Below are 16376 nucleotides of genomic sequence, written 5' to 3' on the forward strand. Positions count from 1 at the left end.
TTACTCAATTTTTTAAAGGTAAGTGGTTGCAATCAATTTATTTAAGATACATTTAAACAAAAGTTTTTTATTTTATTTTATTTTAGATTTTCATTTTTTCAGTGAATTTTTTAACAACTGAAAATATCATGTTTTTATAAACACTTCAAGTGAAAATTTAAGATGAAAAAACTTTTAAAAATTACTTCAATCGGTAACACCTAAGTATTTAAACATTTTCAAATTACATTTTTCACTTAAAGTAAGAAAATTTAAGTTGAAAAAAAATCTAATTCACAAAAAAATTATTCATTCAGTTTACTCAATTTTTTAAGGTAAGTGGTTGCAATCAATTTATTTAAGCTACATTAAAAAAAAATTTTATTTTATTTTACTTTTTTGTTTAAATGTAACTTAAAGAAATTGATTGCAACCACTTACCTTAATAGAAGACTCTCGATCACGATCAATAAGGTGCGAGACAATAAAGTAGTCAATAAAAATAAAGATAACCTCACCAAGCTTTCACTTACCTTAAAAAATTGAGTAGATTGAATGAATCATGTTTCACTGTTTTCAGGCGTTACCAACTTAAGTAATTTTTTAAGTTGATCCAATTTTCACTTTTACAGTGTCACTTTTAGAACCAAAACCCAAAAAATTGCTAAGACAAAAATAAGCAAAGCCTAAAATAGGACAGGGTTTCAATTCTAGGTCCATTGTAACTGAAGTTATGTTGTATATGTCTATACATATATTTATGTACGTCTTTACTGTATGTCGAATGCCAAAGAGGGACCTTTGATGGACACTGAGGTTTGGCCATAAAGAGCCACATGTTTGGGTCCGTCATAAAGTGTAATAACAGCCTGTTAGGCTTATGCTGCATTGTTGCCACATATGTTAAATCATAACAGCAAATCTGAGCGCTGCGGTGGATTTTTACAATCAGGCAGTTTTTGGATGCATTCAACTAAATTTAGCGTTTTAACTACCCAGACCCTGTAGTTAATATGGGACAGGAACAAACTGAATACTCAATACATCAGATAAAACAACTTACTGTATGTGTTTGTGCGAGTGGGTGTTCAATGCAGCCCACTTCACTCAAGCGAAGAAATGGCGAGACAGCGATGACACCCTGTGGTGAGCTGTGGGGTTAAAGGTTAAAGGTCAGGGCACAAGCAGTATGTTGCTCTGTTGGGAACATGTATTTATATCATGTTAATAACCTGCCACGCTAGGTTAAAATGAAAATGACCTGGAGGAGGAACACAATGCTAATTTTCATTCGTATCTATTTAACAACACACTTTGCACTTTCTGATGCATACTTTCCTCATACTGACTCGCTTATTAACTTTTCCATTTTCTCTCGTTCTCTGTTTGCTCTATCTGTCATCAGGCCCACCTCCTATCACACGTTCACAAAAAAGCAAACAGAATCTCCCTTCATCCCTTCATACGTCTATCCTGCCATTCCTATATCCATCTCATAAACCACGGACTAGTCAAAATAATGCTATCGCTAAGGAAAACACTGTCATGTGGAGGTGCCACGGCAACGAGCGATGACAGCGTCTGCTCTCACATTCCACCCAAAAACTATCAAGGGGTCCCATCTTCACACACACACACACACGGTCAAGCATTACTGAAGTACACAAACAATACCTCATCACCAGTAATTCCCTTCATAAGACCTTCACTAGAACAGCATTTACTTATTTAAATGTGAAAGTGATTTTTCTTTCATGTGCATTTATTTTACAAACATACCGTTTGTCTGAAAGGTTGTTTGTGTTTGTGCTATTTTACAGTGCAGGATGTGTACAGTATGCTTGCATTGTAGATTACAGATCAGAAATGTTGCCATCTGAAAATGAATGAACCATAACAATGTTAATCTAAATGATAAAGTATCACAACATAGTTGAAAAGAGTCGCCCAAACTGGCAGAAAAACACCCTCGGAAAGACAAACATAATCTGCTGTGCCAAGCAAAACAAATGGAGCTTACTGTATTTCAGGACAAATCAAACTCAATAAAAAACAGAATGACACATAATCGTGTGTATGCTTATTATTCCATATAATTTATATACTCGCTTTAATTGATATAATTTGTCTCTGTGTTTAGCAACATCCAGAAGTTCACTTAACCAAAGTCAGCAATGTCACCAAGCAATTACAAATCAAGCACAGCTTTGTTTATGTTGTAAAAATGCACACATTGTTTTGTTAATCACAGTTTTTGAAATACTACACTATGAAATTCCAGGTTCGCAAACCTACTGAAAGACGTGCATAACTTTTGAGTTGCCCGAGAACATAAAAATTCAGGCTACATTTGTGTATGATTAAATAACCTCCTCTGACAAAAGTACAGCAACCCTTACTGGCACTCAATTACTGGATCACATTACAATACACTGATAGAAACAATCATTTCACACCACTCGTATATTAAACATTAAAATCTGAACAATTAAGTCGACATGAAACGGAAGTAGCGATTGCCTAATTTTCCCGTGGTGACGTATATCCGAGTGGAACGTCTTCTGAAATGAAATAAGGCAGGGCTGGAATTGAATTTGTCCATCGAGATCTGATTAGACTGTTTGAAGTTGGGTCGTTTTGCTAATTGCTAAAAAATAAAAATTACATTTGAATTTTAAAATTAAGCATTTAAAGACACAAAAGTGGATCGCTGACTACGTACGTTTCTCTCCACTGGGTGTAGTTCTGTAGTCGACAGCTTTAAAAACTTATTTCTGGGTTTTTTGGCTTGTTAGCTGTACACCCAGTCACACAGCAGCTCTTAGGCATTATTCTGTTTTTGTTATAAGCCAGAAATGACAAGAAGGCAGCCTCTCGCAATACAAATGGATGAATTGTTTTCCCCCCGGTGGGCGTAGTTTTCAGGTTATTGCGCTCTGTCACTATACCATATGACCAGAAATAAAGGAGATTGATTTGAGGAGGGGAGGAGATTTGCGTTTTTGATTAAAGATGAGGGCACATGAATTTTAAAAAAATAATGAAGCTAGCAGATAAGTAATTTGTAAAAAAACACAAAATTCCAAAACAAATTACAGTTTTTCATTTTATTTTAATGGCAACTTTATTTTAGCCATTAGTTTTAACAAAATAAATCAGTTGAAGTATTTCTTTTATGAGATCACACTAAATGTATTACAATTTAAACACAAGGTGCATAAACATTTCTGAAACTATTAGTTCCAGTCCTTGATTCTGATTTTATTTATGATAAATCCCAGTTATGATCGTTGCACCCAACGATTCTGTAGCTGTGTCGCAGGGCTGGATCTTTCAAATGTGATGCGCAATTAATCTCGTGATATCCTAGGCTGAGAAGGATCCATTCATCTATCCTTCGCGGCTTGAGTAAAAGGATGCATTTTGAGGCTGCATTTTAGGCATCCTTCAATTTGGGATGACCTTATAAGCCTTCAGCCGCAATGCTGTGATGCAAACGATCTTGGAATGCAGCCTTCAGAGGTCACATCCTTTAAATTGGGACACAGCTTACATATCACTGCACAGCTTTTAGCAACCACCTTACTGCACATACTGCTGTTCACCGTCGGTCAGGGACTATTTCTTCAGGCGAAGGGAAGTATTTTAGTATTTTTACTTTAAAGTTGAATTGAAACTTTTTTTTTTGCTTCAATATTTGTATTGTTTGTTAACCATTTTTTTATAAAAACAATAAGGTACTCAAGGCTGGTGTTGTGTCATGTATGAGTCACGGCTGAAGGGATTGCAGCTGTGACTTATTCCACAGCACAGCGTTGAGTTCCTTTATGAGTGCTTTATGTAAGGAATAATTAATGACGGGCCATTGAATTATTTGAGAATAATGCACATCCAAGGTTGTGATGTGGCACGACACAAAGCAGAGTGCCTTTACACCACGGGTATGCATTATTTTCAAATAATATTTCAAAGGACTGGAGTCAATTATTCCTCTTATACCACGGTTACCACAAACATTGCTCTGGTGCCTATTTTTAAGACATTTAAAAGGTTAGGTGTGCAGTTTACAGAAAAATAATCAACACCCACATTTCTCAGCCAATCAGAATAAAGCATTCAACAGACTCGTGGTATAATGTGCAATAATATCACTGACATTTCTGAGATCTCCTGAGTTAGCAGCCTTCTTAGTTTGGAATGTCAAGGACCAAAAAAGTAGAAAGAAAGAAAAATGAGGAAGACTACAAATAATTAGCAAAGATTTGCATCTTCTTATGTAGGCAGCATAGTGTACAATGTAACAGCAAAACAATAAAAGCTCATACTATCAAATTGTGTGACCGAAATGAGAGAAAATTAATTTTTAGTAACACTAACAACCTCAAATATTCAGTCTTGTACGGAACACAGCTAAAACAAATCCACTTCAAAAGAACAAAAACTATTAAAATCACGCCTGGAGTTTGTTAGACGTTAATTGACAAAACCTGAAACCTTTGTGGTCGGATGAATTTAAAGTTTAGCTCTTTGTCCTGATAGCAAAGCAAGGCACTACAGTTTGGCACAAAGCAAGTACATGTACACTGGAGTAACACCATTACTGCTGCTCTGGAGTCACTTTCAGAAGGATGTAGAAGAAAGATTTGTTGTTAAAAGTTCTGTATCAGAATAAGAAAGACATTGATCCAAAATACACCATGAACTAATGGCTTAAAAACATTAAGTTCAGTATTCTTCAATGATTCAGCCAAAGCCCTGAATCCAATAGAAGACCAAAAGTATAACCTCATCAGATTTGGCAGAGTTTGAGTAAATTCAGTCTGAAAACTGGAGGAAAAGCCACAGTGTTATTGTGCAAAGCTTATAGAAAGATTTCCAAGAAGTAGTCATGAGCATAATTGGTGCTAAAGAAATTTGGAGTAACTTTTGGGTTAATATTTATTTATTTATTGAGATTTCTTATTTTTAAGAAAAGAACATGCTTATTTTTCTCATTTCCCAATGTTTTACATTTATAATGTTGTTGAAGAGAGAAAATATTCCAGATTTATTTTTGGAGGCCTAAAAGGAAAAATTATGATGGGGCAAATTGAGAGGGCAGAACACATATTTTGAAATTACAAACCACACACATGACGGGCTACATACAGTACATGTTTTGACGAACTTCGCATCGGGCGCTCTTGAAAAAAGAAGTCACCGGCCGCCACTGTGTGTCAGCTAACAGGTGACTTGGGAACCTCAGGGTTTAACTAAAGTGTTAAATCTGAAACTATGACCTAAGCATTTCTGATTCTCTCTCCATCTTCCTCTCTCCATGTCCATGCAAAATCCTCATAGTGTAATGTCGTTCTGCCAACTTGATTTTTACTGAACTCATTGGTACTTCCAACTGTTTATATATTCTTTCTAATATCTGTTACCTGATCTGAGTGCTTAAACATCCATCTGACATTTTTTTCTTCTCAAAGCTTGATGGTGATGGACAACAGTATTGTACATGCATGCAAACTCATATTTATACCCCACACACAGAAGAATTGGTGAAAGTCAGCAACACAGTCTTTGGCAACTGAGACCGACTGTGAAGCATAGAATTTCATAACAGTCAGTACTTTGTTTGACTTTAAATGTTTTTGGGGTTTTCCAATATTTTTAAAAGCTATATTTTCCAGAAAAAAACACATACTGCAATAAAATATTTATGTTTAAGAAGTTCGGCCCAGTTTCACAGACAAGGCTTAAAGGAATATTCAATTTTCTTAAAAGAAAAATCCAGATAATTTACTCACCACCATGTCATCCAAAATGTTGATGTCGAGAAGAAATTATGTTTTTTGAGGAAAACATTGCAGGATTTTTCTCATTTTAATGGAATTTAATAGACACCAACAATTAACACTTAACTCAACACTTAACAGTTTTTTTCAACGGTGTTTCAAAGGACTATAAACAATCCCAAACGAGGCATAAGTGTCTTATCTAGCGAAACGATTGTCATTTTTGACAAGAAAAATAAAAAATATGCTCTTTTGAACCACAGCTTTTCGTCTAGGTCCGGTCCAGCACGACCTAACGTAAATGCGTAGTGACGTAGGGAGGTCACGTGTTACATATATAAAACGCACATTTACGGACCATTTTAAACAATAAACTGACACAAAGACATTAATTAGTATCAGTTGACATACAACAACGTAGGAACGGTCTTCTTTCAACACACTTGTAAACACTGGGACGGAGTTTCACGTTTGTCTTCTGTGACCTCTTGACGTCATGATGTATTGCGTGGGGGCACCTGGTGCATCACGACCAGATCCAGACGAGAAGTTGTGCTTTAAAAGTGTATATTTGTTATTTTTCTTGTCAAAAATGACAATCGTTTTGGTAGATAAGACACTTTTGCCTCGTTTGGGATTGTTTAGTTTTCCTCAAAAAACATAATTTCTTCTCGACTGAACAAAGAAAGACATCAACATTTTGGATGACATGGTGGTGAGTAAATTATCTGGATTTTTCTTTTAAGAAAATTGAATATTCCTTTAAGGCTAATCCCAGACTAAAATGCATATTTGAGCAGTCTTAACTTAAAACAATCAGTGCCATTTTTTTTGTCTCAAGATGCACACCAGTAATGTTTATTTCTTAAGGCGACTTAAAAATGTGAATTTAATTAAGGCCTAATCCTGGCTTAATGTAACCAAATTTGTTTATTTTGTATTTCAATTATTAATATAAAGATGCTAAATAAATCTAGGACTGACTGTAAAAAAAGATTACTACCTTCGATAAGTTTGTGAAACATTTTTGAAAATGCAAAGCTGTGAGAGAACACGAAAAGAGATTTTATAATGGCGCTCCCCATTTTTGGGGGTCAGATTTTGGGGACAGCAAACAATCTCCCCTTCTACTCCACTCTGTCATTTTGTCCTCAATTGCGGAGGCTGTGACATTTTACTTTCCTCACTCCTCATCACTCTCTCAGCATAAAAGAGTCCAGATGGAGCAGACCAGCAGCAGCTGCTAATTGAATAGCACATAAAACAATTTTGCCATTGTCTCAGGAAGTAACCAAATCAACAGCACATTTGTGACCACTGACGGCCACTTAAACATTCAGAGAGTTAAAGAAAGAGAGAGAAACTAATTACCTGGGCTTACAGAAACACATGATATCCTGGAGAGGGAGAACCAGAGTCAACGAGGTTGGTATGTCGTCTGTGGTTGTGGTAGGTAGGAGGTTTTCTCTGGGCTAATGAGGTCGAAATGGGGAAGTTGTGACGGGAGAGAAAGGTAATGGCCGCCTGTTTAGAAGCACCTGGATTAACACTACATTAACTTCCTGAGGTTTATTAGCTGAAAGCTGAGTTGTGGAAACAAGCACATTAAAGTCCACGCAGATATGCACGCATAAACACATGCGCACAACAATAAACACATGCACATTTATACTGCGCACATCCAACTTCCATAAACAAGAGTGCACGCACACAAGACCTTGTTTTGGACTGTTTGAAAGTTGCTCATTCTCTTGCAGAAATTACAAACTATAAACACCTCCACGCTTCGAAGAGTGATGGAGAAATTTGCACTGACAACATGCTTCCAGTGGATGAAAGGAGTTTTTGAAAGAGAGAGGAGGTTTAAGCTTTAGGACTGTGGAGGAGGAGGAAGTTTCTCCGAGCGTTTTGGAGGCCAAAGATAGCGCTCACCTCTGACACAAAGCACAGCTTCATCAGAAGCTCGCTCATTCATTACGCACACAAAATCAACAGCTCGGTATCACCGAGCATACACACACCAGACCCTTCACTCCCATCATCTTCCTCTTCTCCCTTGCAGGGAAGACATCGCTATATTACCCCGATAAGTGGAGAGGGAAGTGGCGCCGATAGTTTATGACATCATGAGACACGAGATGAGAACATTCCGGCAGATTCTGATTCCGTCTGTCTCCATGGCAACATGCCAATTGTTGGGCGGGGCCAAAGCAACTGATAAAAAATTTGCAAAGAAAAAGAACTGGAAAAATATCAGGAGCCGGTAATAGAGTGATAAGAAAAATGGAAGATGGAAGTATAAGCCGACGCCTCCACTCCATTAATCACATTTATGGCATTTCACTTGCTGATACCGGCGGACCCTCCTACCTTTTTTAGGCATCGTTACTCAGGAATTATGGGATGGCGAACCTTTGTAGTGTGAGCGCAGTGTCCACAGCCGGGCTAGAGGTTATTTATTGGGGAACGAGGGATGGCGAACGAGAGAAATGAGCGAGTGTGTGATCGCTGCACCCTTATTAGTGTGATTTACAACAGAGCCGCATTACTTCAGCTTCATGCGAACCCACAAACACGCACACACACACACACACACACACACACACACACACACACACACAGACAATTACATACATGAAAAACATCATAACCCACTGGCAACTGAGGCCAACATGATGGAATTCATTATTTTACCGTTTTGAGGAAAAAGTACATTAGGCATGAAGATGTCACACACACATAGTGCTCACTTTGTCTCTCTCTCTCTCTCTCTCTCTCTCTCTCTCTCTCTCTCTCTCTCTCTCTCTATTACATGCACACATAAGGAAACTAAATCTAGAAATGTTTCTCATGGACTTTAATGACACAGCATGTTTTAATCTCCAGCTCATCTCTGGAGATGGAACATGGCACAATATTCAAAAATATTCACAAACACTGTCACTCCGTGAGTACTGTACTTTAGCCAGAGTAAGTATGAGCGCTTGTGGGTTTATCCGAAAGAAAAGATGAATGAAGAGACAGTGAGAGAGACGAGGAACTGTGTGCGTATGAGCTGTTTTTATGCTCTTAAAAGTCATCAGGCGCTAATAAAGTGCTCTGAGCGAGCGGTTGGTGTTTAACATCTGTGAAAGCCATCAGGAAACCAAAAGGGTGGTCTCTGACTCTCTCTCTCTTTCTCTCTCTCTCGCCCTGTTTTATTTAATTTTTCAGCTCATATTGGCTTTTCGCTCGCCAAAGGATTTTCAGACTGTTAAATGCAAGAACAAAATGAGAAAATGCCAGAAAAATGAAATAACCTCAGCACTCAGATATAATATACTCATGATAATTAGTGTTGACTGGATTATTCTTACAATGAGGTACATTGTCATGTTCTAATTAAATACACTTTAGTAATATTATAATGTTATATTATTGCATTATTATCATACTGTATGTTGGCCCAGTAACAGTAAAGTTATAAATAATAATAATAATACTAAATAATACTAAAGGTACTTCATAGTGATGGCATAGAAGAACCATTTTTGGTTCCCCAGAGAACTTTTCTTTTTTACTTTTTATAGCATAGAGAACTACTTTTGGTCACACTTTATATTAGGTGGCCTTACTAACATTTAACAGTAACAGTGTAACTACACAAATTACCTAAGTGCCAGTACGTTTATGTAATTACAATGCACCAACATGTACTCACATAATAAGTCAATTGTATCAAATGTATGCTTTAAAGGGACACCCCACTTTTTTTTGAAAATAGGCTTATTTTCCAGCTCCTATAGAGTTAAACAATTGAGTTTTACAGTTTTGGAATTCATTCAGACGATCTCCGTACCACTTTTAGCATAGCTTAGCATAATTCATTGAATCTGATTAGACCATTAGCATCACACTCAAAAATAACAAGAGTTTCGATATTTATCCTATTTAAAACTTGACTCTTCTGTAGTTACATTTTGTACATCGAAAATAGTCCCCAGCTATTGAAAGTTACCAAAGGGACTATTTTTGGGCACTGTGTAATATCATTGCGCCTGTTGTAGTGTTGGGCGATATGCCCTATTTTCAGATCGTCCTATCGTCAGCCTGTGAGATCGGCGATACACGATATTATCGGGGGGCGTAGCAGTAGTTTACTCTTTTTTTTATTTGTTAATTTTTACTCATTATAACAAGTCACTTGATGTGTGGACAAAAAAAAAACAAGACCGTAACACAGTCGTGACCGCAACCTTCTTAAAACTGATGCCATTAAAGCGAGCGCGTCATTAAAACCCTATCATGATTACTTAATAACTGTAAAAACATGCATCTGCGCACGCACACACAAGTGCGCGCACATACAAACTATTCAATGCATTCATTTAGTGCTGTTGCAGAAGACTACACGTGTCAAGCAGTGGTGCTCTCATGAGGTGCCTTTTTAAACGCATCGGTCCAGCGGAAGGCGATCATATTTTAAACACAATCATATATTAAACACGAGGGACGTGTTGCTACAACTCATTGAAATGCATATCATAAACAGGATTAATACCTAGTGATCTGCCTTCGGACAGAGCGCAGCTCTCTGCACGTAGGCGAGAGTGAGAGAGAGGCGCTAATATGCAGCGGGTCATATTTTAAACAAAAAGTAAAGTTTGCATCAGCTCGCATGAAACGCATTAAACTGAACAAATAAGGATTACTACTTCAGTTTATGTTTAGACTGCGGACTGACGCGAGAGCGCGTGCACGTGAGACAGAGAGAAGCGCAGCTGTTCATGACGCGGCGCGCTAGATTTAGTGGTAGAAGGAGACCAAGACGCGCGCATTAAGTGCAGGTACGTGCAAGAAGGAATTCTCTCTTTACAAGCTCTCCGCGTAAAGTGAAGCAAACAAACCCTCATGTGAGGAAAAGCATGCATTGTCGGTGTTAATATAAAACTATGATGATAATAATAATAACCATTCACCAACTATCGTCTTGACTATCGCCATGAAAGCCTGCCATTGGCGATATGTCTGAAGATCGTCGATACACGATACTATCGTCTATCGGCACAACCCTAGCCTGTTGCACCCATGGTACAGCAGCAAATTTCCTTAAATTATTACGCAAGAATGAGAGTATAGTTCTTAGCCATATTGGCCTAGAAAATTGTAACTTTTAATTTTCTGTCATTTTTAGTACACGATGTAACTATAGAAGAGTCACGTTTTAAATAGGAAAATTATCGTAATTCTTTGATTATTTTTCAGCGTGATGCTAATGGTCTAATCAGATTTAATGGATTATGCTAAGCTATGCTAAAAGTGCTAGTGCCAGACCCAGAGATCGGCTGAATAAATTCCAAAACGCTAAAACTCAATTGTTAGGGAGCTGGAAAATTAGCCTATTTTCAAAAAAAGTGGAGTGTCCCTTTAAGGAACCATACAGCCAAAAATGTTTTTCTATTGCATTGTATAGCACCATTTTTTTAAGATACTTTCTGCCTGTCACACAAATACACTTGTTGATTGGTTAGTGTACGTTCAACACTCACTCAAAACCCTCTTGAGTCTTTCAGCCACATGCAAATACACTTAAACACACTCTTGAGCCTGACAGCGAGTTCAACAACCACATTAACACACACACACACACACACACACACACACACACACACACACACACACAGATGTCTTTCAGCATGTGTCTCAATGAGCATCAAACCCAGGAGAGGAGAGCAGCACGCGCGTCATACGTGCCCGTGTGAAAGCACCACTCACTCTGTTATCAACCGCGTCAGTCTCACAGCTGTACGTATGATCTTTTAAACGCCTCCAGACAGGACTGAAACATTCATATGTCGCCCTACTCTCTTTATCTCTCTTTATGTGATGGGAGATGTCACTTATCACACACACAGACTGCATCCATATCGTGGCTGTTTTCTGTCACAAACACACGCTCGGAAGAATGCATGTGTTAGACAGATTATCACTTTCCGTGTTTGAATGATATCTGATTGTGTCTGGTTCGAGTCAATGATGGTACAGTACATGTTTTGGTATATAAAATGTGGTCCAAAAGACCAAGTCTAAAATAGATGGTTAGGTATAAAGTTTATGTGCTAGTTTTCTCTCCTGTCTAAAGTAGTAATTACATATTTATAGTTATTTATGAATTTATTTACGAGTTATTTCATTATAATCAACTGCTCTAGAATAGTAAAGGGAAAGCCATGCTGTGTGCGTAGGTCGGCATTTATGACATCATTCTTCCTTATATCCAATAGACAAGAAGAGAGAGAGGCTCACTAAAACAGAGGGGTACAAATGTGTGATTTAGCAAGGCGCCTTGGAGAAACAAAACTATGCAGATAGTTGAGTATCAGAAGTTATCGTTACACATTGTGAAAAACTTGCTACACAATGCACATTTAGGACTGGACACTCATTTCTGGTTCTTGCTGTTAAATGAATTCATGAGAATTGCACATTTGAAGATAAGCAGCCAAGTGAAGGTTGTCAAGCAGAGTGAAACACCAAAGGTCGTAAGTGGCTTCTGTGCAATGCTTTATATCTTCATTGATGTTCTATGTTTGTCTATATCTTCATTGAGTGCTTTGTTTGTCTAGAACAAAGCACTCACATACCTCATATGGGTAATATACTATTGCCGCAATAGTTAGCCTGTTTGGAACCAAGCTGACTTAAACCACTATAATGTATGACACTTGCATTACATGCGAACGGCCCCTACGCTAATAGAACTCTGTTTTTGTCTCCCTGTCTCGTCCTCGACCCCGAGGACAATGAGACAAACAGACCCAGTTCCTGTTGCTGTGAAGGTCATCGCACCACTGATCTATACTGGCTGTCCTTCAACGTGATGCCTAGCCGATGCGCGACCAACGACCACCGGCTGAACCAGTTTAATCCGCTTACCCGCTTCCTATCCCTACCGTATCTATATATATAAACATTAATTTCTCCCAAGGGTTTTCGTCCTTCTAGGAGTTTTTCCCACCGGGTTTTCTCCTAGTTGGTTTTTTCGTCCCAGGGAGAGTCAGCCAACTTTGGCTTAACTTAGCACTTTACTGTATACGTTAAATTATTAATACGCTAACTTGTACGGTTTAACCTTAGTCGTTATATTCTACTTCTTATATTATCTATTAATTTTCTGTGTTCTCCTTTACATCTACTCATGTAAAGCTGCTTTGCAACAATTAACAATTGTGAAAAGCGCTATATAAATAAAATTGAATTGAAATCTAGAATATTCAGTATAACAAATGATCTAAAATGTTAGGGCCTGCAAAACACGGGTATGCCCTGTTCTTCACAGCAATGTCATAGAAAAAACATTTTTGGTTCTAAAACCTTTTTCTGAAACAAAAAAGGTACTTTGGATGTTAAAGGCTCTTTATAGAACCATTTAGTAAAAAAAACTAAAAAAATTTAAAGAGCTTTTATATGCATACTTCTCCCTCAACACACATACACAGAGGCAAACATAGCCCTTTTCTGAAAAGGCGAAAAGCCGGCATTTCCTTTTTTTTGGGTTTTAATTGCATCCGTAGGGAAAATACTTTTTTTAACACGTTAACAATTCTATTCTAAACTTAGAGATGGAGAGAGAGAGAGAGAGAGAGAGAGAGAGAGAGAGAGAGAGAGAGAGAGAGAGAGAGAGAGAGGTGCCATTTGTTAATGGCAAAATGCCTGTCACCAAGTTTGTACTTCAAAATAACCAGGCAGATTATAAAGTGCAGCAGTGACCACATAAAGACATCAGAAATATGCAAAGAGGGGCCTATTATGGATTTCATTAGAAAAAACTTATACAACCACATACACACACTGTAAAATGAGACCTAAATGGTACACAGTACACAGTATGGACATATGTTGGGATATATATGTCTCTCAAATGTCTTGTAAATGCACAGATGGCCTTCACCAAAATATAGAGATGCATGTCCACTTGGAAGAAGTTTGTAGTGTAAATAACAAATGTTGGGAGCTTTGGTTTACTACTAGAATAATGGTAAATCTGTATTGAATAATATAATAACTATAATACAGAAAAATACGTCTAAAACGTCTTAAAACGTCTAAGACCACACTAACAACAATTAAATGATTGTGCATAGCTCAGAGCATTGCATTAGCAGCGCAAAAGTTCCTGGGTTTTAACCCTGTGAACACACATAGGCCTACTAATAAAAAATTACACCTGGTAATGCACTGTAAGTCGCTTTGGATAAAAGCATCTGCCAAATGTGTAAATGTAAAGCATATTGTCACTAAAACATAAGAGGAGATTACCACATCTCTCTTTCAAAAACGTACTAACTTACTCAAATTGTTACACGTTTAACCCTTATGTGTTGTTGGGGATGTTTTCATCCACTAAGGGTTTTTTAAAGTCTTAATTTGGCCACAACCTTCTCTGTGTTTCAGCAAATGGAAATATTTTTGGTGACAAATCTTATATTTACACATATTTTGAGAAAATGCGAACTCAAAAAAAAAAAACACCGTGGGCAAATTTACTACCCTTTCGTGTTGTTTGTGTTGAAAACACTAAATTAAATGGCTGTAAAAATGTAGCAGATTATTATTATTTATTTATTTTATTTTTGCATAAATCTGTTAATCAACCTCGGTATGGTAACTATTTAATTGCCAAATTCATAAGTGGTGTCACTGATTTGGGAGGAAAAACACACAAAATTACAGATTTTCAGTATAAAAAGTGATTGTGGAATTATTTTTTTTACCTTTTTCACAGTATTGGACATGTAAAAACATTGGCTTTAATGCATTTTTAGTTTTTGTGCAGCATCAGTTTTTATTTTTTCCACCCTCATGTATTGTTAGGGGCTGTTTTTGCCCCATTGACTTCCATTATAACGACATTTTTTGATTGAAGAGCCATGACACCTTATTATTATGCATTCTGGATTGTTGTTGGCTTTTCCTTTTGCAAAGAGGTCAGATTTGTCATTTTTACTGTTGATCACCATGTCAGACCATTAACCCTTTAGTAGGACTTTGCAAACCAGAGCTAATTATAATGTTTTTATAGTGATTTAGATAAAAAATGCAAAAAAGTTGAAATTGTTCAAATGACAAAGTCTTTAAATGTACTGTATGAGTGTAGGCACTGTGTAGGTGTTTATGTGTCCATGCTGAAGGGTGTGAAACCCATCAAATGGCTAATTGAGGCTCATCCTCTATCACCTTTCACCCCTTTGTAGAGAGTCACACTCTTACTGATGGCTTCACCATTACAGCATGGGCAAAAACAGACCACACACACACTAAAAAAAACCCCACTAATTCAGTCATGATGCAATTCTTCCTTTATCACTTACATTCAAAGGAAAAAAGAATTAGGGAGAGACTTTCTGGTACAGGACCAGATTAAGCTCAAATGCAGATATAGCGCCCTAGGAGTTAACTTCTCTTTCTACAATAAAACGAGATTACAGCCCAAAAATGACATCATTGGGTCAGCGCTGTTTTAAGCATTAGATTTTTGTTCTTTCTTTTTGTCATCTGCAAATCATCTACAATTACCCCCAATCCACCCACCAGATTAACATTATCACTATTACAGCATTTCCCACTGTTGTTTAAAGGCAAAGAAATCCATTAACATCTAGACCAGTGGTCTCCAACATGATGCCCGCGGGTCAATATCAATTTTGATATTTATTTATTACATATTGTTATATTACCTTGGCTTCTTTTATGTATGTTAACATTTTAAACAATAAGTAAAACAAAAAACTTTTGAGTAGACAATATCAAAAACGTAGCCCTCCAGATTGTTTTATCCATTGTGATAGCCCTTGCTCACAAAAAGGTTGGAGGAGACCCCTGAGACAATCCAGAAGACTGGGCACGGGTGTTTTATAGACGGTTTCAGCAGTAACAAACAAGCGGCTGACGTGGTCCGCACGTAACTTCCGGTAATCTCCGCTAAGAATAAATAACAACAAAGTTGTTTCCTAGGAAACCAAAACACTTGTTATTTTCGACGAGGCATTTGTTCAAGAGATCAGTTTAGCAACTAGTCAGACAATAAAAAAAAAACGAATTCGGAAGTAAAGTTTGGATCCAGACGTGTATCGCGTCAGCGCACGTGCGTCCGATAAAACCGTCTATACATACATTACATTTTCTATATTTCAAAATAAGAGTCAGTTTACAACAACTAAGTCACAAGTTTCTCCATTTTGTTCTTGAGTAATCCATCAAGGGATGTTTTTCCTATATTTCACTGAATGAGGATATGAAATCTGGGCAGGGTAGATTTAACATGCTGTGACATTCAACAGTTTTCTGGTGTATCGTATTAGCCTATAGTATAAGTTAAATAGACTTAAACACATCTGTCACTTTTATTTTTATGACCTAATGCTCTTTATTATCTATTAAATTTGTATTACATTCTAAGAAAAACTATCTAATATAAAAACACCAGTGTTTTAGCATTCAATCCAGTGGCGGCCGGTGACCTCTTTTTTCGAGGGCGCTCGATGCGAAGTTCGTCACAACATGTATGTAACCCATCATGTATGGTTCGTAATTTCAAAATATGTGTTCTGCATGTCGAGTGATCCTATGTGCATCACG

The 16376-nt window shown here is 37.2% G+C and overlaps 1 protein-coding gene across 3 annotated transcripts in view; it reads right to left on the reverse strand.

The window, feature by feature from the left end:
- Positions 1–16376, reverse strand: part of LOC129430452 (hormonally up-regulated neu tumor-associated kinase homolog A) — a 127071-nt gene that overhangs the window by 72580 nt on the left and 38115 nt on the right. Inside the window, exon 2 of one of the 3 annotated variants that reach the window (XM_073875416.1) lies at positions 1043–1130. The exons of the other annotated variants lie outside the window; for them this stretch is intronic. The gene's annotated coding sequence lies outside the window, so the exon portion shown is untranslated. The remainder of the gene's footprint in view (positions 1–1042; positions 1131–16376) is intronic. 3 annotated transcript variants of the gene reach the window in all.

Source organism: Misgurnus anguillicaudatus, chromosome 13 (genome assembly GCF_027580225.2).
Source record: "Misgurnus anguillicaudatus chromosome 13, ASM2758022v2, whole genome shotgun sequence".
NCBI classification, from domain to species: Eukaryota; Metazoa; Chordata; class Actinopteri; order Cypriniformes; family Cobitidae; genus Misgurnus; species Misgurnus anguillicaudatus.